Source organism: Erpetoichthys calabaricus, chromosome 3, assembly GCF_900747795.2.
Source record: "Erpetoichthys calabaricus chromosome 3, fErpCal1.3, whole genome shotgun sequence".
Lineage (NCBI taxonomy): Eukaryota > Metazoa > Chordata > Cladistia > Polypteriformes > Polypteridae > Erpetoichthys > Erpetoichthys calabaricus.
This window is the reverse complement of record NC_041396.2, coordinates 263,208,158-263,233,933: the sequence shown is the minus strand read 5'-3', so window position 1 is coordinate 263,233,933 and position 25,776 is coordinate 263,208,158. Positions and strand designations below refer to the sequence as shown.

At 39.6% G+C, this 25,776-nt stretch overlaps 1 protein-coding gene across 5 annotated transcripts in view; it reads left to right on the top strand.

Moving 5' to 3' along the window:
- Positions 1-25,776, top strand: part of kdm6ba (lysine (K)-specific demethylase 6B, a) — a 487,454-nt gene that overhangs the window by 256,712 nt on the left and 204,966 nt on the right. For 3 of the 5 annotated variants that reach the window (XM_051924046.1, XM_051924042.1, XM_051924044.1), the window contains exons 1-2: positions 5,006-5,107; positions 7,784-7,956. The gene's annotated coding sequence lies outside the window, so the exon portion shown is untranslated. Of the gene's footprint in view, positions 1-5,005; positions 5,108-7,783; positions 7,957-25,776 lie in introns of those variants that run through there. The other 2 variants (XM_051924045.1, XM_051924043.1) reach the window with 1 other exon arrangement.

The following is a 25,776-nucleotide window of genomic DNA, read 5'->3' as shown; positions in this document are numbered from 1 at the left end:
CAAACTGAGTGGAAACACCTCTCACTTATACCTCCATTAGATTGGGTAAATCGAGCATACAGGAAAGAGGATAGGAAACCCCACACCATCCAGACTGTCCAGAACTGTTTCTTGTGGAAACAGCAGATGACAGGAGGCACACCACTGCCAGACTGACCCTGTTGGTTTTAGAGGAAATGAGAGGAGACACCACCACCCAGTATTCCATATTCAGCCTGGCCAACTTGGCTCCTGCAGCAGTGGAACTTTTTTATTATTTCTTTGTGACTAATAATTACATTTGAAAGGGTGTCAAGTATGCATAAATGTTAGCTGAAGTTAATTGTAAACTATTTCAGTGGTGACATTTGCGGTATTTGTTTCTGTGACTAATCAAATTGGAGATGGGGTGTAAATAAATTAAGCGCTGGACTTCACACATAGGGTAGTATGAAGAGTGCTGATGCAGCGCTTGTTTTAACTACCTTTGCCAAACAGGTAATGTGCATTGACCTGTCCCACTTGATGATTAGTAGGCAGGGCAGACACGCACAGTGGGATTCTACTCTCAGAATTGAGAGTTTTGAACTTTGCAGGCCTTTTATAATTAAAGAGAGCTGAAAACAGCCATGAAGGCAGGCCTTAAAGCCACAGTAATTGCATTTTCTACTTTTTCTTAAGCAGATGAGAAAATCCCCACCTATTTAGCACGGTGCCAGTTACCAGCAGACGGTCATGCTGCGGTCTGTGCCCTTGAGCCGGATTAGTGGCATTGGCTGCTGGGACGGTAAGTAGCTGCGGTCTGCAGGACTTGGGAAATTGACTGGAGACTTCATGAAAATGAACACATGGTACTGTAGATAGCTGTTTTTTTTATTTTTTCTCCCAGTAGGGACATGGCACCATCATGTCCACATATGGTTTACATCCAACTTGGCCTCAGCATCACTGTTCGGATTCTACAGTTGCTATAGCAGTGGGTGTGCACTCTCTTTAGGCCTCCCTCTGTGTACTGATGGGTTTGATGGTTTCATCATGAAGCACCATACATTTAATTTTTTTTTTCACCAGTATAGCTGCTGGAATATAAGGTGTTATCAGGGATGGGTAAAACGCGTGTCAAAAGAATTCTCAAAGTCCAAACGTTCATTTTAAAAGTATTTATTGAAAGTTAAAGGCAAATAATCCACACAAGAATAAAAGGAAAAATAGTTACATCTATATATATAATTCACTAAGCCTCGCGCTGAGTGAAAAGCCAATATATATTGAATCTATAAAACATGATCAGCAAGTCTTTGATAGGCTGCAACAAAATGATGAAAGAACGGGCGCATTTTTTTCACACAAGCTGGGTGGGTGGGTGTTAGTTAATTACTTACTCGAAGGATTTCAAGATTTAATATACACAAGCTGTAACACTGTAAAAGCGGCCCAAACCAGAAAAGACGGCTAGCAAAAAGTGGCTGACAAATTAAACGCGTGTGCATTGTACTTACTGAAAGCAGCGTTACGGATTTTGCAAATGTTCATTTTTTTCCCTCTGCTTAAAAAGCATTCAAAAAGCAGCGTGATTATGCGGCGTAGTATTGGTATGCAGCGTGTAAAACAGTTTGTCGCGGATAATTTGCCTTTTACTTTAAGGCGAAGACAATTTCCTGTTAGACTTGCCTTTGCAATGACAATTAATAAGGCACAGGACTAAACTTTCAAAAACATGCCTAGCGGCTCATACGCTCGCACTGATTATGTCCCTGCCCTTTGTACGCCCCCTCTTGGTACTACCATGGTCGGATGACTTGGTGGATTATATATAGAAAAGCAGCCAAAACCGCAAACAACAATGAAAACTCTACGTGACTCACACGTGCATATGGACTGTGCAAAGAGGAAGATGACTCAGGTGACGAGTTGGGGGTGGGCACATGAAATGTTACTTTTCTTGGTGATTTATTACATTTCCGATTTTTCAAATGTTAATTTTCTCCCTGTGCTTAAAAATCATTAAAAAAGTGGCCTGATTATGCGGCGTATGGTACGCCGCGGGTTGGCTAGTATAGAATAAAAGGCAAAAAAAAAGAAAAATGTATCTTTTATAAACTTAGCTTTTCTTGAAAGAACTTTAGTTATTTCACTACTTAAAGATTATAAATTTCTTCTTCTGTACGCCTTAGCGTATGGTATGGTACAAGTAAACAAGTTTTCTTTACGTGTTATTTCTCACATTCAAAGAGCCCGTAGGCCATCAAGCACGGTCACGTGCATAAGCACGAACACGAGCACGGTCACGGTTAAAAACCGTATGCCTATACATCTTATACAAGGCAAGGCTGTCACTAACTGAAGAATAATATTTACTTGAAGCAGTTAGAAAAGGCAAGAATGTACCAATAGAATTCTATTTACGGGGGTTATAGGCACCTCCCATAGATTATGCATTGTCATCTAATAAATGTTCATAAATTTTATAGAACTAGGAAAATGGCTGTTACAACCAGTGTAACCATCATTTATACGTTGGTTTTGTCATTTGGTGTGGACAGCAAAGAAAGAAATTCATTGTACAAGGAAACGTGTTTCCTTACTGTGTGCATGACAATAAACTTTGAACTTGAACTTTATTGAAGTATAGTGCAAGAGCTTCTTTCTACTTCTAACAACTTCTGGCTCATTGATGGAGCAGCACTGGTGCCCCATTGTCCTAGCCATTCTAGCCATGGTTTTTCTTCTCACACAGACTAGCCATCATGGTTTTGTGTTTCAGTGTTGGCACGTCACCCTCCCCCCACCAGACAGCCCATCCGGTTTTCTTAGACACACAGGAACGTCCCAGGTTGCTTCCCCTCAGTGCTGTCTTGTTTACTGGATATAGGAAAATAACAAGAAGGCACTCTTTCCCCAAGTCTGTGGTAGATGATGACAGAATGATGAAAGGTGTTCGTGTGTGAGAGCTGATAATAAATTCCTCGGTGCATTGGGCTTTATTAGTAGAGCAGGGTAGATGAGTTGAGGGGCTGGCAAAAGTGTTCAAAGTCCCCTTTTGGGCAGGAGAGTGACAGACTCCACATGATGTAATGCTTGTTTAGCTAGGGATGAGCCAGTGCACACAGCTCTGATTTGGAGCATGCTTGTGCGGATGTGTGCTGAGTGGATCTGAACAGGCAAGGTAAGCAGGAAGCAGGGCAAACAGAGTCATTAGAGAGACGAAAGAAGCACTTGATCCTGCAGGAAATGAATTTACCACAAAAAAGGCAATCAGGCAATTTACACAGGAAGTGATGAGAAGATAAAAGCAGTCTGGTGTAGAAATAAAGCATAGAGACCCTCCTCCTCCTCTCCTCTTTGCTGCCTGGATGTTTGTGTTTGTGGAGCTGAAGCATTATGAAACCTTCTGGGACAGGAGAGCACAAGGGAAACTCTAGACCTTCCAAACTTGAACTATACACATGGGTTATGACCACACTGCTGCATCTTCATTTAAAATATGTGCTTTCTTTCTTCTTTTTTTTTTTTTTTTTAGAAAATAATCTCTGGGCACGCTAGCATTTTCATATAATTTACAAAAGTATCTCCGTCCACACTAAAATGATCAAAAGTGTATATGATATAGATGTATAGATGGGCATGTGAGCATCAGTGGAAAAATACTTGAAGGGACTGAAACACCGCCAGACACAAGATTAATTACAAAACTGCAGCAACTGGTAAATTATTTGGCGTTGGTGCACATATGCAGCAAACTGTACAAAATGTAACTTTGATTTATATAGGTAAGCAACAAAACAAATGCAATGGAAAACAAATCCTCTCTATCCACTACTTCGGAGTATGGTTTCCTTACAAGAACGGTGACTAATCTGGAAATGATAGGTTGTAATGAGCAGGATCCAATTTACAAGATGCAAGATACCTTTATTGTCACTGTACAATACAATGAAATTTCGTTTGGAGCAAGCCTATAGATACCTTAGATTAAGGTATATAAGAGTAGACATTAAACTTCAAGAAGTACAAATTTAAAAGCAAACATTGAACTAGGAGAAGCACAGTTACTATTAAAAGTTCCAAATATACACAGAGCAAAAATAAAGGTAAATATTTAAGCATAAATAGTAAATGAAGTCACTAATGAAGGAAGTCACAGTGAGGATTACAGCCAGTGTAATGGTCTTGAGTTCCACATGGGTCATGTATAAGTGTGTGACTACGTCTGGTTGATGCCGAAGTTCAGTTCAGCTCAATAAGTGGTAATTCTGTTATAGGATGGGGTAATGATTCCTATGCATTTAGTAGGCTGATTGCTGCGGGGTACAGCCCAGACACAGACAGGTAGACATGATAGTTTCACCACACACACGTTTATTTTCACACTAATATTTACACTATAGTGAGCACAACCCAGTGCCGCAGCACCAATCACCCCTTAAGTCCTGGCCAACACAATGCCTTTTCTTTCTTCTGGGCCGCCTCTTTCCTCTCCTCCTGAACTCAGTCCACTTCCACCCGGCTCTTGCTCCCGAATGGAGGGAGGTGGCCCCTTTTATTCACACCCGGATGGGCTCCAGGTGCTTCCCGACACTCCTTCGCTAACTCTCCCCTGTGTGGCGGAAGTGCTGGCTGTGCACCCGGATGAACTCCGGATGTCCCTGATCCTCTTCCCCCCAGCACTTCTGGGTGTGGCAGAAGTGCTGAAGTCCAGGGTTCCCAAGGCAGCGGGGCGCCCCCTGGCGGTGACCACGGGCCCCTACAGGGTTGAGCTTCCTAGCTCTGTACCTGTGGCCCCCAACACTACCAGGGCGATCGCCCCCACGTGGTCTGGAGGAGGCACAAGCCCTCCTCCGGTCCTCCTGGGTGTCCCGGCTGGGTTCCACCCCCAGCCGTTTGCCACATTGCTTTGGGGTAAAAGTTGTTCTTCAGCCAGGTAGTGTGGGCATTCAGGGCTCTGAACCACCTGCCAGATGGCAGAGGATTAAAAATGCTATGGCCGAGTTGGGTTGGATCTTTACAAATGTTCTTTGCTTTTCTGCTGCAGCAGGTAGTGAAGATATCCTCTAGTGATGGTATCTGAGCACCAGTAATTCTCAGAGCTGTTGTGATGATATGCTGGAGGGCCTTCCTGTTCTCAAAGGTGTAGCCAGGGTACCACACAGTAATGCAGTACATGATGACAGACTCCATGGTGCAAATATAGAAGTTAAGCAGCAGCTGTTGTGGGAGTTGTGCTTTTTTCAGGCTCTTCAGAAAGTGAAGTCTCTGAAGACGTTTCTTGGCCATTACTGTTGTGTTTGTTGTCCATGACAGGTCCTGGCTGATGTGGACTCACAAGAACCTGAAACTCTGGACTGTCTCCACACTGTTTGCGTTAATGCTGATGGGATGGTGACCTGTGTAGTTCAGTCTCCTGAAGTCCAGAATCTGCTCCTTTGTTTTCTGGGAATTAAGCCCAAGATTGTTGTTCTGACTCCAACTCTCTAGATTCTCAACATCTTCTCTGTAGGCTGCATTATAGGAGATCAGGCCTATAACCATGGTGTTGTCTGCAAACTTTATTATAATGTTACTATCATGGGATTATTCGCAGTCGTTTCTGAAAAGGGAGTAAAGGAGAGGCCTCAGCACACAGCCCTGTGGTACCCCAGTGTTCAGTATTACGGATGAAGAGAAGTGTTTACCCATGCGTGCAGTTTGTAGTCTGTTAGTGAGAAAATCTAAAATCCAGTTGCACAGGTGTGAAGTGAAACCCAAGTTGCTTAGTTTGATACCCAGCTTGTTGGTTGGGGGGGGGGTGTTGAAGATGGAGCTGTAGTCAATGAACATCATCCACACATAGCTGTCCCTCTGCTCCAGGTGTCACAGGGCGTTTTGAAAGGCAAGTGAGACAGCATCCTCCGTTGACCTGTTTGCCCCGTAAACATAAAAACATCTTCAAAGACGCTACATATATATTTTGTACAGTGTGGTTTTATGTTGGCCATTTGTTATGTTAATTGACAACTCTCAACAGACTGGTGTGAGTGACTGTGGATGTGCTCATTTCTGGTGAATTATTTGTTCACATAACATGCCTCAGTCTGGAGTCCCAGAAGATTTTGCCCTGCTTCATTTATTTAATTTTTTCTGCCATGGTTAGAGAATGAAGCAGTGTCCACTGATCAGTTTCAAAATGGTTGGCTTGTTTATTTCCCATGGAAACATAGACTTCATTCTTCCAAATACTGAATACATTTGCTTTCAATTCAAGGTTGCTTATAGCTTAAAGCCAGCCCAAAAACAAAACATGTGAGGTAGGAACCAGCCCTGGGAAGACACCATTCCATCACTGCCAGCGCAGACATATGCATATCTTCCAATTTTGACTGGCAAATCTGTCTAATCTTCATGTCTTTAAATATTGGTGGTTGCTGGAATAATTAATGAAGAATCCACTATAAGTGCCATAGAGGACAGATGGTAATTCTGGCTGGACAAGAAAACAACTTCCTGCCTGGCTGGAGGAATACAGAGGATGGACCAGCAGAAGCCAGAGGGCAGGAGCAATTCCATCGCCTATACGAGGTGGCATCGGTCCTCTTGAGGCATCCCAGTTTGGACACCCACATAGGTGCATGGGGAATAAGGAGTCAGGTGAATGAAGGACAAAGTTCACCTGGAGGAGTGGAAGGAGATAGAAAAAAGAGAAGATGTAGAACATGAGTGTTTTATTAATTTCAAAGCCTTTTTAACATTTTTTTTATTGTAATAAAACTTAAGTGGTAGTTGTGTCTAAGGTTTGGGGTGCTGCAGCACGCACTACTAGTTATACCACACAGACACAGAGAATCATGCAAAAGACCATGACCAGCCCAGGATTAAAATCAGTTCTTATGCAGCTGTGAGGCAGCAGCAACATACACCGTGACAACGAGATGCACAACTTTTTCATAATAACCCCCAGACTAGGAAGCAATCATTGTCAAAATGAAAATAAAAAAGTTTTATTCTCCTGATAATATGCTTTGTGCTGCCATTGCATTTATTATACATCTATCAATTTGAGCTAAAGGACTATGAACAGTTGATAACTTATTCATCAGAAATAAATGAACAAAACAAGCAACAAGGGTCCTCTAGGTTGTAGAAGTCAGAACACCTGAAAAGCATTTTCCTGTACAGAATCAGGTGTCCCACAGTCTGTAGCGACATACACATACTGCCATGATGATTATCCCTTACTTAAGTGATTAAGATGAAGCTCATTATGTTTCTTGACTTTACATACATGTGGAGTTACTCTAATCAGTTACACTTTTTTTAGTGGTTGGCATAGTCCTGAGTTTAACTGCCATTCCCCGTTGCTGTCTGTGGGGAGCTTCCACATTCTCTTGCAGTTGTTTTTCACTGGGTACCCAGTTTTTTTCAGATTATATCCCAAAGATGTCCATCATAGGTTATTTGCCATTTATAAAGAAGTCCATTGGGAGTGGGATTTGTGATGAACTGGCACCCATTGTTGCTTAGATACTGTAGACTCCAACCCCTCAATGGATTAGGCAAGGTTGAGTATATTATGCTGTGTTATATTTGCTGGTGAGTCTTGGCAAAGCTATGGGGGTACAGAAGCCCACTGAGTGCTGGCCATTTTTTCAATGTATAGTAACTAATGACGGGTTTTCCATTGGGTCTCAGTGAGTACAAGGTGACAGTCAAATTTAAACATCTTCATGGGGTTTTTTGGGGTGCATCTGCCTTTTTGCAGTACAGTACAGCATAATATTCATAACCCATAAGTGAATAATTGACCCAGTTTGCTTATTTCCTGTTGCAGGTTTATTTTTGGTGGACCTTTCTGGGAGTAGGTGTTGACAGTTACTATATGGAGAGAGACGATTGCTGTTGAGGATTTTCTTCTGGCATATTGGTAGAAAGCGGCTTTTTCTGAGGATGACACAAAAAGCAAGTGGAAACTTGAAGATGTAACTGCCCTTCCCTGGTGGTGAGGTAAGGCTGAAATCTTCATACATACTTAGCTAGTGACATACATGTCTTATCTGCTCAAACCTTTCTTGATTTCATGTGACTCATTTCCATTATTGGTAGTATGTTATATCTCCTTTATATCATCAGTGGGCCTCACATTTTTATTTAGAAACTACACTTCCACAAATACTCAGGTATACGATGGCTACTACTACATTGTTAAAGCCCTCCTAGCTACTGTATAGCCAGGGGTGGATTGGTGCCCCATCCAAGGATGTTAGCTACCTTACACCTGATGTTTCTGAGTTAGACTCTGACCCCACGGCCAAATAAATAGAATATGGCATACTATACATTAATGAGCCTAGGGTTAATAGCAGCCTTCCTTATCACTATGTATAGTGGTCGTGCTTGCATTGAACTTGTCTCCATGTCGGGGGGTGGGGGGTGAATGAACAATGAATCTGCTGGTCTCATAAGGGGTTTATTGAGCTGGTTCGTGCACAAAAAATAAATTCATGCCCATTTTTATGATGCAGTGTGTGAAGTGGCCACTTGTGACCATTTAAACCACTTTGTTAAGCAATTGCTTATATGGGAGATGTATGAAGTGGAGGGATGACCCCTAATCACAACCCCATCTCTTAAAAGAGTTGTTAAAAAGGCACTATACTAGGAAGATTTTTAAGAGCTGAGCTGGATCTGTCCTTTTCAGTGCATCGTAGAAAATGTGGACAATTTCCCCATTGATATTTGACATAAGCCAGTCACATGATACATTGGGTTCAATAAATTACGAGTGTGGTTACTTCTTGTTTTATGCATCTGTTGTGCCCTGGCTAAAAAAAAGACTCCCAGATGAGAGAGTATATGAAACATTATAAAAACGACTCAACAAATGTTTTAAACTGACTTTGGTCAAGTTTCAAAGTTCTGAGGAGAATATTCATTCTAATAGAAGGCAGGAATGTCCACAATAAAATACACTAGTTTTGCTTTCACAGGCAAGCCTAACCAGATTTATTTGCCTGGTCAGCCAAAATTCCACTTAGCTGTGGGCTCAGTGACAAGTGGTTAATATCGGGACTACTGAAGTTATACCAGACATTTCTGATGGACTGAATAGGCTTGTCTTATTTGTCAAACATCTTACATGCAAATGTTGTATTAAATAAAAACATTGTGGTTTCTCTAACATTGATTGTTATGCATACATTATGAAACCCAGTCAATCTAATTCAGTGCATCAGGAAGACAGCGTCAATACCAGCAGGACAATCATGGAAAGGGTGCTAGACAATCACAGGGTACACACTTAAGTACAGTAGGACCAATTCTTGTTCTCACTCAACAGGAGAGAAAAACAATTTACTGCAAGGATCAGGAGGTAAAGAGTGGTCAGTAAAACAAGCAGGATTTATTGCCAAAAAATCAAACTGATCTGTCACCAAGCGAAGAATGTTATGCAAAAATCAAAGACTAAAAAAGAAAGAGAATTTTGTTAACCAGGAAAAGTTTATTTCAAAGAATTGTACTCCAAACACTATTTTTAATCCAAACTTGAATTAATCGTGAATGTACCCATCAAGCATTGTATGTTGTGCTAATGATGTCATGTGTTGTATATTCCCAGGTGGTAATAGATTGATTACCTATGGCAGTGGTGGATTTGACCACTACATAAATAGCACCACCTGTAAACAAACAAAATGCTGTGGTGAGAAAATGTTAAAAATATGCACATTTCACAGAACAATAGCTAGCTAAAAGTAAACTCACAAAAGATGTCCCTAAAACCTCCCAGAGAAGGCACAAAATGCATAAAGCTCACCAGTCACACCATAGTCACTTATTAGCCTAACCTTCATATATATGTACCTAAAAGAAAACCCGGAGTACTTAAAAGAAAACCAACACAGACAAATGAAGACATTTCAGACTCCACACAGACAATAATCAGGCAAAGGATTTGATATAATATCAAAACAAGGTATTAAAATCCTTCATCGGCTGTACCACTACCGTGAAAAAGGAGCTATTTTAAAAGTAACATGTATGAAATTAACAGTATTTACTTAGCTTATCAGTCCCTGCACGGAGTACCTGCCTGAAACTAACAATAACCTAAAGACCATGCAAAAGAAAAAACACCAGAGATCTGAAAAAATACACATGCTTTTCTGTGGCAAAATAAATAGTGAGTGCCAGTACAAAATGAGGGAAAGATGTAGCCAAACTGGAAATGTAATGTCTCTGTAAGATAACAGAGAGCAGACTACCATGCAGGTGCTAGTGATGACCCTCTTTAGAAAGAGTGAGTGCAGCCAATTATAGCAGTCAAGTGGTTTGAAAGACTACTTGGCCACCATGCAACATCAGCCAATTTCACTTATCCATCTGCCTTAATGTCTCTAGAAGGCACACAGCCTTAAGTTAGAAGAATGAAACTGTGCTATGTTTTTAAGTCAGTAGGCAGTTTGGAAACTGTCAGTAATGGCAAATGAACACTCGTCCTGGAAGCTGGTAGAAGTGGGTTCTAACCTGGTGCCCCTGCAGCAAATGTAGGGCTAGACCTAATTGTAACGGTGATCCTAGAAGGTGCTTTAAAGCATCTTCTTGTCAGTGGTGGTTGTAAGGTAAATTGGGGCAAATGCAAGAGGTGGAGGCCAATATCATGAGAGAAGGAGAGAGAGAGAGAGAGAGAGAGACACGAGAGGTGAGAACCAGAAGTACTTTGCTGGGATGGACAAGTCGGCAAGCTAACCCACCAGGTTGACATTACTTATTTGGGCAGGCCTAGTGAAGTTGAGCAATTTCGTTTTACTTTGTACTTTGGTCCTTAACTGTAATTAGTCAATTGTTATTTTATATAATGACATGGCAGCATGCACCATCTCAAGTTCTTTGCAAATCAAATAACATTGAAATTCAGTAGTGGATGGGGTGAGTGCAGAAGAAAAACTAGTGATGCAAATGAAGTGGCAGTATATGAGTCAGTGATGACTCTTTATAGTAAAGGAGGAGGAGGAAAAAAGTCTTTACAACGCCATTCAGGGAAAGGTCAGGACTAAGGCTACCTGGAAACTGTACCTTTAACGCCCTCAAATGTTTTGCCTTTTGAACCAGAGGTGTTTCCTGTAATCATCACTGTGAATTCTGCTGACAGAGCTACACATTAATAGAACCACTGGCATGTTTATCCTATCTTGTTTTGCATCTGGCCTCCGTGTCAGCTCTGATCACATTCAGATTCACATTCCTTGCAAAAACATGAAACTGCCCCTAATTTGCAAACTAGTTAGATTGCAATGGTGAGTGGTTTGGTCTGTTTGGCAGCCATTCAGAAAGTACAGAAAGGGAAAATAGGAGACCCCAGTTATTTAACTTAGGCTGGCCAGCCGCCAAACCAACTGAGAGTGCATAGATTAGTCTTAATTCGAACCACCAGTGACTAAATGTCTAAATATTCTAAGGGCTTGCTGCAACACGTGTTCAGGAATCAGTCCTTGTTTGTTTTGAAATATTATCCTATTGGATTCATTTAAAGGGACAGCTTTCCCTTCTCTTTGTCAGCATAATGAGCTTCTGCTTTGCCCTAGTGTTTCTGGGGTCGAATTGCTCCACGGTACTAAAAATTGAGTTTGTTATACCAGGGGTGATTGGTTAATCAAAATCAAGCTGCAATTTGATCACAAATTAGTGGAGGAATGGTTTGTCTTTTCACACTATGGTTGGTCATTTAGCACCATTTAACAAAGAACATCTTGTCTGAGCCCACACTGATCAGCTGTGATAATAATAATAATAATAATACAAGGGCGGCACGGTGGCGCAGTGGGTAGCGCTGCTGCCTCAGAGTTGGGAGATCTGGGGACCTGGGTTCGCTTCCCAGGTCCTACCTGCGTGGAGTATGCATGTTCTCTCCGTGTCTGCGTGGGGTTCCTCCGGGCGCTCCAGTTTCCTCCCACAGTCCAAAGACATGCAGGTTAGGTGGATTGGTGATTCTAAATTGGCCTTAGTGTGTGCTTGGTGTGTGGGTGTGTTTGTGTGTGTCCTGCGGTGGGTTGGCACCCTGCCAGGGATTGGTTCCTGCCTTGTGCCCTGTGTTGGCTGGGATTGACTCCAGCAGACCCCTGTGACCCTGTGTTCGGATTCAGTGGGTTGGAAAATGGATGGATGGATGGATAATAATACATTTTATTTGTATAGCGCCTTTCCCATGCAGTACCTTCTTTGGTCAAATATTGACAGTTAAACAAATACATAATTGACACATCTTGGTTCATAGTACAATGTCTTGCATGATAACACTGTTCCTACATTCAGTAAAATTGCAGCCTGCAATTATTTCAAATCTGACATTGATGCATAAAATTAATATCTATGACTGCATGGTTTTCATCCTACCTCATTGAAAAAGCATGCGCTTTAGATGACTGAACACTCCATATTTAGCCATTGGCATCAGCTGTCGCCTGTACTGGACAGCCTCAGCCTTATGACCCTGAAATGAGAAAGTGGATGTAGAAAACAGGTGGATGAATGAATAGATATTGCCTGCCAGTCAATAGTTAACACATGGACCCTTTGGTGTTTTTAAAAGTCCAGCATCACATACTAAAAGGTGAATAAGTATTAATTAAAGCGTTCTTCTCAGAAGAAAGGTTGTCCATGTACTGACCCTGCCAATACTCCTATAAGAAATAATGAAATAATTGTCATCTATCATTGTTCCTAGTAATTGGAACATGAATGTTAAAAGAAATACTAAAAATTCATAACTTCTACTCATACTGTTTAGTACCTTACTGGTAGCATTGTAGTCTATAGCCACTGACAATGAGCCTTATTGAAATATTTAAAACATCATTTTCCAGTTTGCACCGAATGATATGGGCATATAAGTAATAGAATGATTTTAAAGGTCAAAAAAAAATCTATTATCAGTAATAAATACTCATACTATTCCAGCTCATCTTGAGTAATCTTTCTAACTGTCAGTAAAGGCCCAATCCCTCTCTTTTTCACATTCTCACACAGAAGGGCTGGTTGTGAACTTGGATACTTCAAGTAAGCAAGTTGTAGCTTATCCAGTTGACCTTATGGGGAAATTCTGCATTAGTGAGTAAGCGATCCTCTGTCTCCTACTGAAACTAGATGTGGGCATCATATTACACAGCAGAAGGCTCTCTCTCACCAATGCTGACCCCCACTAGACCCCCCTCTGCCCCTTTCTTTTTCACACAGAGAGACTAGAGTGACTAGATTGAAACACGGGTCCTTTTGAGTCAGTAAGTGGAAGCTTACCCAGTTCAGCTAATGAAGTACCCCTTGGGTACAACAACAGAGAAGGCTACTCTGTAATTAAAATGTCCTGACTTTGAGTCCTGCTTCTGCTGTATTGGGGAGGATGAGTGGATGGCAGGGGGATAATCCCCTGATATTTAGAATAGGACATTTAGAATTTATAGGCTCAACAAACAGACCTGCAATCAAGTACTGTTATTCATGCATATCTTTATCATTCTTGCTACTCACAAGTATTCTTGGCCATTTACAATCCTGGCCAATAAGCCTTACTGAAATTATTACCAAATAATCACCCAATTCATTAAATTGCAATGGCACATAAACTTTATTAGCAATACAGAAGATTTATAAGCTCAACAAGCAGACCTCTGAGCCGGAATTAAAGCCTTTTCTTATGTTCCTGCTCCTCAGGAGTAATGTTGGCCGTTCAATAACTTCTACCAATAAGGCCCTATGAAATATTTAAAACATTGGTATCATAGTCAAGCAAAATGACTGGGATATGTTTTTTAGTTAATATGGATGATTCGTAAGTGCCACAAACAGGCTAATAATCAACAATTAATATCTACCCATGTTCCAGTTCTTCATGAGTAACATTTGTAATTTACATCCATTGCTGATTAGCTTTTTGGAAATCATAACCATCCTTTTTTTCCTTATAATTGTAAATGGCACTTTCTCACTAATGAGTGGTAAGGTATGGTAGTGTAGTGATTACTGATGTTGTTTTACAGAACCAGGGTTGAAATCCCAAATCTGTTCATTGTCTGTTTAAAATTTGAATGTTCTCCCTGTGTTTGTGTGGGTTTTCCTCTGGATACTCCAGTTTCCTTTCAAAAACATGCTGGTTAGATTAATTGACCACCTCAAATTGATGCCGTGTTTGTGTGTCTGTGAGTGGGCCCCAAGTACTCAATAAGGACTGGACTGGACTGCTGCCCTCTCACGGACTGTTTCCTGCCCAGTGCTGCCTGGATAGTTGTTGGCCCTCAACTGTGAACTGAGTTAATCCGAGTTGAGTATGGTCCTTTATAAATTATATGGAGTGTCCAAAAGATCAAGACTTAGGCCTGTAAATAGCAATTAAGGCTAGCTTCTCAGGAACGTTGGCCACTTCAAACCACTACCAATGGGCATACTTAAATCTTAATTATCCCATTCACACATAGTGAGGAGCAAAAACACTTCTAAGTGATTAAGAGGATTTATTACCACAAGAGGCAGACATGTAATCAGTAATCAGCACCTAGTCATACTGTTCCTGCTCCTCATGAGTAACATGGTCATTTCCAACCACTGTCTATAACCGTTTAAGAAAAAATCAGTTCATAATCATTTTATTTGCTGCCAATAATTAGGACTATAAGTAATATAGAGGATTATAAGATCAACAAGAAGGGTTGTAGTTACAATTAAAGGCTACACATACTACTCCAGCTCCCTGTAACTAATACTGTCAATTTATTTTCATGTCTAAACCACTTTCTAAATTTTTAAGCAGCAGAAACAGGTCCATAAGCAGTAATTAAAGCATAATCACCCCTTTCCAGTTCCAAAATGAGTAATGCTGGTAATTTATAGCCACAAAAGCATGGCCTTTAAAATATAATTATATCATAATCACCTTGTTCTCTTGTAATGAGTGGCATGGGCACTTTATAAGTAATGTGGATGATTTGAAATCATAGCAAACAGGCTTGTACATGGCTATTAAAGCATATGCATATCATTCCTGTTTTACAGGTATAAAATTGGAAATTTATAGCATGGCCAATTAGCCTTTATGAAATTATTAAATCAGTATTATCCTTTTCACACGTAATGAGTGGCATGGGCACTTTATAAAAGATGTGGATGAGTTATAGCTAGTAGTTAAAGAATCGTCTTATTGCTCCAGTTTTTAATTAGTGATTTAGCTACTTGGAAATTAGAAATAAAATAGTTCCCTTTACCATCCATCCCTGAAACTACTTAATCCAATTCAGCATCACAGATCTTGAGGAGGTGTTGGAGCAATTGTCCAAGAATTCTCAGTAGTGCAATTATTACAATACATGATTTTGGAGTGTAAAATGCAGCATTGTTTGTATGATAGAAGACAACACTGTATACTGCAGTCTGACTGTATGCCTGACATCCTTGGGTTTTAAGTTGTCCTGTTAGGACAGTCTTTCATCTACAATAGATCAGCTTTCATGTTAGCTTCTGACACGATAAAACAGCTTGGAAACTCACACTGGGCTGTTTTAGAATAGCCAGTTAAACTGTAAGTTTTTCGAATGCAAGAGGAAACTGGAGTTCAGGAGATAATCCACATGAAGAATGTGCAGATGTACAGGCAGTGATCAAGGTGTTGTTCAAAGCCAGTGTCATGGAATTATGAAACATCAGAGCTAACCAGAGAAGAAATAACGTTTAGAAAATGATGTCTGAGAAACAGTTTCAATGTGTCATTTCCCTAAAAGCGGCCTTTGATAACACAAGTATAATTTGGTGCTTATTCCTAAAGCAAGGCTATGCTTAGTTGCGGAAGTGGGGTGACAATTAGGGCTAATAGTGGAACATGAGACCGCGTTGGTGAATTATGTAGCCCTGTGGGCAGCATAATGATTTTAAAAAAAGAGAACCAAAAACAGAACATAATATTTGAATTCAGCATTGAAGACCAAGCTGCAACTCCACTCTTTGGAATGAGTTGGCCATAGCACCTGGGGAAGTTGGGTATTATTAGCCACTGACACAGTGTGATGTGAGTGATAGAGCTTTTTTAGTGGGAATGGTTGGAGGCCCAGAAGAGCAGATAGACAAGCAAGTTCATATTCACAAGAAAAATTAAGTAAAATCAAAGGGCAGAACTAGTAGTGAGTCATAAAACAGGCAAGGATTCAGAAAACCATTAAGCCAAACTAGAATTTGATTAGTTAAAAGCAAAATAAATCACAATTTATAATGTGTTTTAACTTTGAAAACACAAACAACAGGCTCTAAACCACCCATCAGGATTACTTATATATCATTGCTACCGTGATGCCACATACTCTGCCTCGACATGAGCAGGATGTGCAAAGTTAACTGTCCCGTCATGGAGACATTGATTCTGAATTTTTGACGTCATTTTGTAGTCTTAACTGGAAGTGAGACAGCTTTGACCTTAATTTCCAATTTTCCCAGGAGTTATTGCCATGTAGCCTATTGTTACGTTGGTAATTATAGTTATAATAGTCTTTCTCCACTCTCTTTTGCCTCCCCACATGAGGCTGGACCCCACTTCACAAAGTCCCAGTCCTCTGACATACCTAGAGACAGAGCACGTCCAAAACAAGCCCCCCCAGCAGTGGTGTTTGAGGATTGAAAATAGAGATATCTGTTGCCAATAAAGTCTAAATATTATAAGCATAAAATATAATCTTCAACAGTCTTGAAATATTAAGATAGTAAACCCAGGGAATGGTGTTAAAAAGTGGCCCTGGATAAGCATAGTAAACCCTAATGCAATAATAACAATAACAATAAACCAAGGGTATGATGTTAAACAGTCTCCTTTAGAATAGTAATAAAAAGAAAAAAAAGAAAAGAAAAATGTTGCTGCTTTAATTTCTTCCACACATACACATATAATTGTAATTAAAACATAAACAGAAAGTGGCAGAGAATAGAAAAGAATGTATAATTATGGTACCAGTATCATTGCAAGCGGATCAGACAGCAGGTGATATCTTCTTGCCATGCCATGACAGGATGCGACTCACGATTGCATTTCAAAAAAGTGTCGGGATCAGCTTTCTTAACTCTTTATCTGCTTCCTCCGTAGTGGTGAAGATGTAATATTTGTCTTGAATATCCTCATTCAGTTTGGCAGGATACAAGAGGCTATATCTGATATCGGCTTTCCGTAACCACTGTTTAATGTTGTAAAAAGCGGCACGTTTAGCAGCTGTTGAGGGTGAGAAATCAAGGAAAATAACGAATGTGGTTATTTTCAAATATAATCTCTTGTTTCTGTCTGAGAAGTGACATTACGTTAAACTTAGATTGTAATCTCTCGAAGCGCACAAAAAATGTCCTAGGTTTAGAAGTATTTGATCCACGTATGCAATAAGCTGGTGCTATCTCTGTGTCTGATTTAAAGTCCTCTCCAATTATTTTAAGAGAATAGTTCAGCTACGAATTTCACTGGGTTTGGACTTTCACGATTCTCAGGTAGTCCTTCAATTCTAATATTATTCCTTCTTCATCCATCTTCCAGAGCAGCAAGTCTGTCTCTGAGTTTTTAGCATTCGGAATTTGCAGCTGTTGCTTTTCCATCAGCGGTAGATGCCAAATGTTCGGCTGTTTCAGTTCGAGTCGTGAATGTCTGCTTAACATCTTCCAGCTGATCGGCAAGTGCTCTCAGTTTAGACGCATTTTCCAGAATGTGTTCCTCAATTTTTCCCAGCATACTTTTAAAGGCTGCATCAAAGTGATTATATACACGTTTTTCCAAGTCTTTATTATCCTGCCACAGCTCTTACAGCTCCAGCCGCAGCTTCTCGTTTGTCTTGTCGCTTGTCTTGAGCAAGCCATTTATATCTTTCTTTATATTTTTCTGAATGTTGAATTCCTCCTGAATGTTCAGCTCATTTATGGCCGTGGCCATTGTTGTGATCATTACCTTCAGTTCGGACAGATCATTTCGGCTTTCAACAACAACAACAACAACATTTATTTATATAGCACATTTTCATACAAAAAGTAGCTCAAAGTGCTTTACATAATGAAGAAAAGAAAAATAAAAGACAAAATAAGAAATTAAAATAAGATAACATTAGTTAACATAGAAAAGGAGTAAGGTCCGATGGCCAGGGTAGACAGAAAAAACAAAAAAAAAAACTCAAGAAAGCTGGAGAAAAAAATAAAATCTGTAGGGGTTCCAGGCCACGAGACCTCCCAGTCCCCTCTGGGCATTCTACCTAACATAAATGAAATTGTCCTCTTTGTAGTTAGGGTTCTCACGGAGTCACTTGATGCTGATGGTCATACAGACTTCTGGCTTTTAATCCATCCATCATTGTTGGAACATCATGGTGCTTTGAGTAGATGGTGGTCGCAAGCCACCACCAAAAGGACACTGGAAAAGGAAACAGAACAGAGATTAGGGGTTAGTACAGATTTTAGAGCCACCATGAATAATTATTATAATGAATTCGATATACAGAGTATCAGGATTTAAATTATAGTAAAGTTATAAGAAGGCCATGTTAATGTAATGTGTTTTCAGTTGTTTTTTAAAGTGCTCCACTGTATTAGCCTGGTGAATTCGTATTGGCAGGCTATTCCAGATTTTAGGTGCATAACAGCAGAAGGCTGCCTCACCACTTCTTTTAAGTTTTGCTCTTGGAATTCTAAGGAGACACTCAGTTGAGGATCTGAGGTTACGATTTGGAATATAAGACGTCAGACATTCCAATATATAAGATGGGGCGAGATTATTTAAGGCTTTATAAACCATAAGCAAAATTTTGAAGTCAATCCTGAATGACACAGGTAACCAGTGTAGTGACATCAAAACTGGACAGATGTGCTTGGATTTTCTTTTCCTGGTTAGGATTCTAGCAGCTGCATTCTGCACTAGTTGCAAACGATTTATGTCTTTTTTGGGTAGTCCTGAGAGGAGTGCGTTACAGTAATCTAGTCAATTGAAAACAAACGTGTGAACTAATTTCTCAGCATCTTTCAACGATATAAGAGGTCTAACTTTTGCTATGTTTCTTAAGTGAAAAAATGCTGTCCTAGTGATCTGATTAATATGCGATTTAAAATTTAGATTACAGTCAACAGTTACCCCTAAGCTTTTTACCTCCGTTTTGACTTTTAATCCTAATGCATCCAGTTTATTTCTAATAGCCTCATTGTATCCATTATTGCCAATCACTAAGATTTCAGTTTTCTCTTTATTTAACTTGAGAAAGTTACTATTCATCCATTCTGAGATACAAGTTAGACATTGTGTTAGTGAATCAAGAGAATCGGGGTCATCAGGTGCAATTGATAAATACAGCTGTGTGTCATCAGCATAGCTGTGGTAGCTCACGTTGTGCCCTGAGATAATCTGACCTAATGGAAGCATGTAGATTGAGAAGAGCAGCGGACCCAGGATAGAGCCTTGTGGAACACCATATAGGATATCATGTGTCTTTGAGTTGTAATTACCTCAACTAACAAAGAATTTTCTCCCTGCCAGGTAGGATTCAAACCAATTCAATACACTGCCAGAGAGGCCCACCCATTGACTAAGGCGATTTCTAAGAATATTATGATCAATGGTGTCAGATGCAGCACTCAGGTGTAAGAGGAAGAGAACAGATAAATGGCCTCTGTCTGCATTTACCCGCAAATCATTTACTACTTTAACGAGTGTAGGTTCTGTGCTGTGATTTGTTTTAAAACCTGACTGAAATTTATCAAGAATAGCATGTTTATTGAGGTGCTCATTTAATTGCATAATGATTGCCTTCTCTAGAATTTTACTTAAGAAAGGCAGGTTAGAGATGGGTCTAAAATTTTCAAGAGCAGAGGGATCGAGATTATTTTTCTTAAGTAGGGGTTTAACTACAGCAGTCTTAAGACAGTCTGGGAAGACCCCCGTATCTAATGACGAATTTACTATGTCAAGAACATTATCAATTAGCACGCCCGATACTTCTTTGAAAAAATTTGTTGGTATTGGGTCAAGGATGCAGGTGGAGGGTTTCATTTGAGAAATTATTTTATGTAAATCAGGTAAATCTATCCTAGTGAAAGAGTTTAATTTGTTTATAACGGAATACTGGGATTTAGGAGGATCCTTAGTGTTGGGGAGATATACTATGTTATTTCTAATATCATTAATTTTTTGATTGAAAAATACAGCAATAGCCTCACAGGTTTTACTGGAAGTACTTAGGAGGCATTCCTTTGAGTTACCTGGGTTTAACAGATGATCAATCGTTCGAGAATAAGACTCTGGGATTTCTAGCATTGTTATTTATAATCTTAGAGAAATAGCAGCGCCTCTCAAGACAGACTGTGTTATTGTATTCTGTTATTTTAACTTTTAATATTTCATAGTGGATAATTAGTTTAGTCTTCCTCCATTTACGCTCAGCTCTACGGCATGTTCTCTTTAAATCAGACACTCTTTGGGTCTTCCATGGTATAACAATGCTAGAACATTTTTTAACTGTCTTTTCAGGTGCAACTATGTCAACAGCAGCTCTCAGCTTAGTATTAAATCTTTCCACCTTACTATTTACATTATCCTCGCTATTATAGTTGGCACTATAAACGGACTGATTGCTTAGAATGTTTGTAAGTTTTAAAGCTGCTGATGAGTCAAAGAAGCGTTTTTTAACAATATGCTTCTCATGAGTGTTTTCTATCATTATTTCTATATTAAAAAGTAGAAGAAAATGGTCTGATAGACCCGTATCAATGACCTGCTTTATATCAACTTTTAGACCTTTAGTAATCACTAAGTCTAATGTATGACCTGCTTTATGTGTAGGCTGATTAACGAGCTGTCTCAAATCGAAAGAGTCCAGGAGGTTCATAAATTCTTTTACTTTTTGGTCACACTGATTATCTATATGAAAATTAAAGTCGCCGACTATTAAGAGTGTGTCATAGTTCGTAATTAAAATTGACATTAAGTCAGAGAATTCCTCAAAAAAAGACGCGTTGAATTTAGGAGGTCTATACACGGATAATACTAGAACGTGAGAATCTCCATGGATAACAACGGTGAGATACTCAAAGGACTTGAATTTACCAAAACTGACATCTTTACATTTTAACCAGTTTGAGTAAATGTGTGCCAAGCCGCCACCTCTTTTTCCTTGGCGATCAGCACGAGTAAAACTGTAATCCGGAGGCGCAGATTCGATTAAAACAGCTGCGCCATCTGAGCTAAGCCACGTTTCACTTAGTGCAATAAAATCTATTTTTTTATCACTAATAAGATCGTTGATAAAAAACATCTTGTTAGTTAAAGCTCTAACATTTAATAGAGCCATATTTAATGTTTCGGAGGGGCAGAGATGAATACTATGTGCGTTTTTGATATTTGGAACAGGAACTAAGTTATTTTTATTAGCACCGCTCTGTGTGTATTTCGTGCTCCACAGGTGACGTGGCAAACCCTACTACAGCCGATGCTTCCGGCTCGCGAGGAGTAGATGAAAGCATGGACTGCAAGGCCATTTCCAGTTTCAAGTGATCTTCTGGAATCAGCGAGCTATCGTGACCTGCATCACTTGCACATTCGCTCCCATTTTCGCTCCCGACAGGAGACGATGTAGCGAAGCAGGGTCCTGGGGAGTCTGTGCTTTTGCCCTGTCTGTTCCAGGTCAGTCTCTGAAAGGCCGTACCTTGCACTTGGACTTAATTCCTGTCTAGACTTAGCTGTAGCTTAAGATTTCTTTTCCATTTCTTTCTGACCCTCTTTCTTGTTGCTCATGCTTATATACTGTAGTAAAAACTCCTCGGGTTGGGTAAATACAGGACACCTCGGGATAATAAGAAATAAGAGAAAAAATAAAGCCGCTGCTAACGGAGCCCCGCTTCAGACGTCCATCTCCCGTAACGGACGAGACCAATACTTCCATTTTCTAATTATATTTTTGAAGCTTTGTGAATTTTATTTATCTTTGAATTTTGACATTTACTGCAACACCATTTTATTTTTTGTTGTGACCTCCATTCTGAAGTGCCATTCCCACGATGGGACAAGCTGTTGCTAAGGGGCATTGTCTGAAGTCAATACATAAGACATCATTGGCATGACAAAGTATAAGCTTGATTTTTGCATTCTGTTTTGGTTTAGAAAGACAATTAGTAGTCCTTTTGGTAGTGAACCCACACTTGTTCAACTACATTTCATCTTCTGGTCCACTCTGTTCGACTGACATTTTTCCTCCCTGCAGCAGAATACTGTAAATGTTATAATGAATTTACGTGAGTCCAGAAGAACTCTTGGATAGCTTGTTCTGTAAAACTCCCAGAAGTTTATTGCCTGCAGGTCGTTTTAGTTTTCCTCTCCTTCACTGCCAGTGTGCCATATCTTTTTTTTGGTTACTCCACTGGCATATTTTCCATCATATTTTGATCAAATCTTTACAGGTCTCTCTCTGTTTCAGTAGATTTGTGTGCTTTTTTGCCATCCATCCAGTTTCAGGCCCACTTAATTCAATTCATTCCTGTGATGTGGGGGTGTTGTAGCCTAATCTGACAGCATTGGTGGGGGTCGCAGCAGGAACCAGACCTGTGTGGCTCAGCACTCCATCGTATAGAACACTTAAGGACACAGCTACAGTAATGCACATTTGACAGGTTTAGCATCACAAGTTTACATAACTATCATGGGGAGAACATGTATGCACCAATGGAATTAAACTCAGTCTTAACCACTGTGCCATCATGCCATCCAAATATGCAACATTAAATTTACAAACCATACAGCATTCACATATGGTATTTAAGTGTGAACTAATGCACATATTGTGTATGAGTCACTCCGAAAGTTGGACTGTAGACAACATCAGTTTAACAAATAAAGCAAACTTTAGGAATTAAAGAGAATTTAAAGTATGAGGAGGAGTGGAGAAGAAAACTTCAAACCACAGAGTTATTGGAAAAAATGAACCTCATGGATGTAGATAGCCCTGTAGGATAAGTGAAATCAAAGGCTGACACACTGGTGTCCATAACCGTGATGCAGTCACTTGAGTCATAAATATGTTTCATATATTTTTCGTTCAGTTACTGCGCATAAAGAAAAGCACACAAGGGAAACAAACCTTGTAAAAGACAGCCCTGTCCATTAGGCCCCATAGGGTAGCATCAAGGCTATTGACTTCACTCAGGCTTGGACCCAAAGAATTTTATATTGAGTGAGTAAAAAAAAAAAGCATTTTTATGGTTGGAGCACAGTCAGGTGATGAAACCTACTCAGCTTCACAGAATAAGAACATAATAAATTAGACAAATGGAGTATGTCAATTTTCCCTTGGGATTAATAAAGTATCTGCCTGCCTGCCTGCCTGCCTGCCTGCCTGCCTGCCTGCCTGCCTGCCTATCTATCTATCTATCTATCTATCTATCTATCTATCTATCTATCTATCTATCTATCTATCTATCTATCTATCTATCTATCTATCTATCTATCTATCTATCTATCTATCTATCTATCTATCTATCTATCTATCTAAATGAGTGGAGACGATTTAGTCCATCAAGCTCATTTTTTTAGCTAATAGCTAAGCTGTCCAAATATCTCATTCTGACACTTCTTAAAGGTTGTCAAGGTTTCTGATTCAGCTCCATGTGTTGGTAGTTTATACCCCAGATTCCCACAACCGTTTGCACAAAGAAGTACTTCCTGGTTTCAGTCCTAAATGCACTTGCCCTTAATTTGCACTGGTGACCTCGAGTATGTCATTCACCCTTAAGCTGAAAGAATTCTGCTGATGTACTTTGTCAATGCCTTTGAGCAATTTTATGACCTGGATTAGGTCCCCATGCAGTCTCCTCTGCTTGAGATGAAACAAGTTTAATTGTCAGAGTCAGCCATAATAGGACATGTCCTTAAGTTCTGAGATGCTCCTGGCTTTTCTCCTCTGCACAGCCTCAAGAGCTGTTATGTCTTTTTTGTAGCATGGTGAAAGCACTACACATAGTACTCCAGATGTAGTCTCATTGGTGCATTATATAGTCTAAGCATAATGTCCCTCAATTTATATTCATTTTTATGATATAACCCAATGTTTTATTTGCCTTTTTATTTCTCTATACAAATTGCTTAGATAATGAGGAGAAATTTGTGTCAACAACGTGTCATCTATGACTTTCACAACTTTATTAACTATGCCAGAGTCAATGTCATTAATATAAATCAGAAAAAGTAGTGGTCCAAGGACAAACCCCTTGAGTGCCTCAACTAATAATCTCGCTCCATGTGAAGCATTCTTCTCCTATCTGTAGTCTTTGCCTCCAACTTGAGACCCAGTTTTGTAGGTTACCTCTGGTGCCTACAGCTTCTAGTTTCAGTACATGAAATGAGTCAGTGCTGCCAATGAAACTGGTATCCTTGTCGATTACTGTCCAATGCTTTAGCCACTGGGTCTGTAAACATTATGCAGAGTTACCCATACTTGCCTATGGGGCACTCTGGGTTGTTCTATTTTAATCAGTAATTACTTTCTTTAGAACCATCCAAATGAGTAATTGCAATATTCACAATGGAATGCAAAAGATATTATGAAGAGGAACATGAGTTAATACGGGCCAGTTCAGCAGCCCAAAATCCATTGGAGAGCTAAAGTTTAAGGCATTAAAAAGCACTGTGCAGACAGTTATGGGGTTGGTATGGCTCATGATCAGTGCCATTTTCTCCTCAAAGAGCAGTATAAATAGATGAATGGATGGATAGATGGATGCATTGATGGTGCTAGAACTTTCTGAAGAGTCATGAATACCTGCCTGGACCCTTTATCAGACAAAATTTATGGTGTTTCTATGGTTACCTCTGTCACCTCTGGGTGGTATAATTATCCCTACATTTAATTCCTGAGATTCATGCATTGAAGACCCATCTATCCATTTACTGAATTCTTCTATCCATCCATTTACCGAAACATCCACGTATCTACCAGTATGCTCACTGAACCTATCCACCTATCCATTTACTCTTACCTGTTCATCCTTTCTTCAGTTTACTGAAAATATCCATCCGTCATTTTACTTAAATAATTTATCCAAGTGTCCAATAAGAACTTCCATTCATTATTTTACTTCATCTGTCTAAGCATCTATCCATTCATGCATCTATCCATTCATCCATCTATCCACCCCTTAACTGAGTCCATCTCTCTTTTCAGTGAAGTCATTTGCTTAACAAGTTCATTCATCTTATTAACAAAAATCATCCTATAATCCATCCATTTACTGAACCCACCCATTCATCTATCTACTGAAATCATCCCTCCAGCCAATTGCTGAGCTCCATTACATGTTCCATCCATTTTTCCAGTCACTGAAGCCATCCATTAAATCAGTTCATTCTTTTACTGAACACAACCACACATTAATTTACTGAAGTTATCCATCCACTGGGCACATCAGTTCATTAAATTAGTGAATCTATCTATTCATCCTTGCACTGAAACCTTACAATTATCTGTCAGCATGGTAACTTAACTTGTCTATCTGTACATTAAAGTTGCCCATCCATCAATTTAGTTATCCTGTCCATGTATCCATTTACTGAACAAACCAGTGAATCCAGCAACTAAACCAATCTTTCAGACCAATAATAATAATAACAATAATGCATTTTATTTATAGGGCACTTTACATTTGTAGTAAATCTCAAAGTGCTACATAAAAAGTTTAAACAAAGGCAATACACGTTTTAAACAGAGATAAAACAACAGCAATTAGTAGCATTCTTGTTAATATGCTTTCCTAAATTGAAAAGTCTTTAGCTGTTTTTTAAAACAGCCCACAATCTGCTGT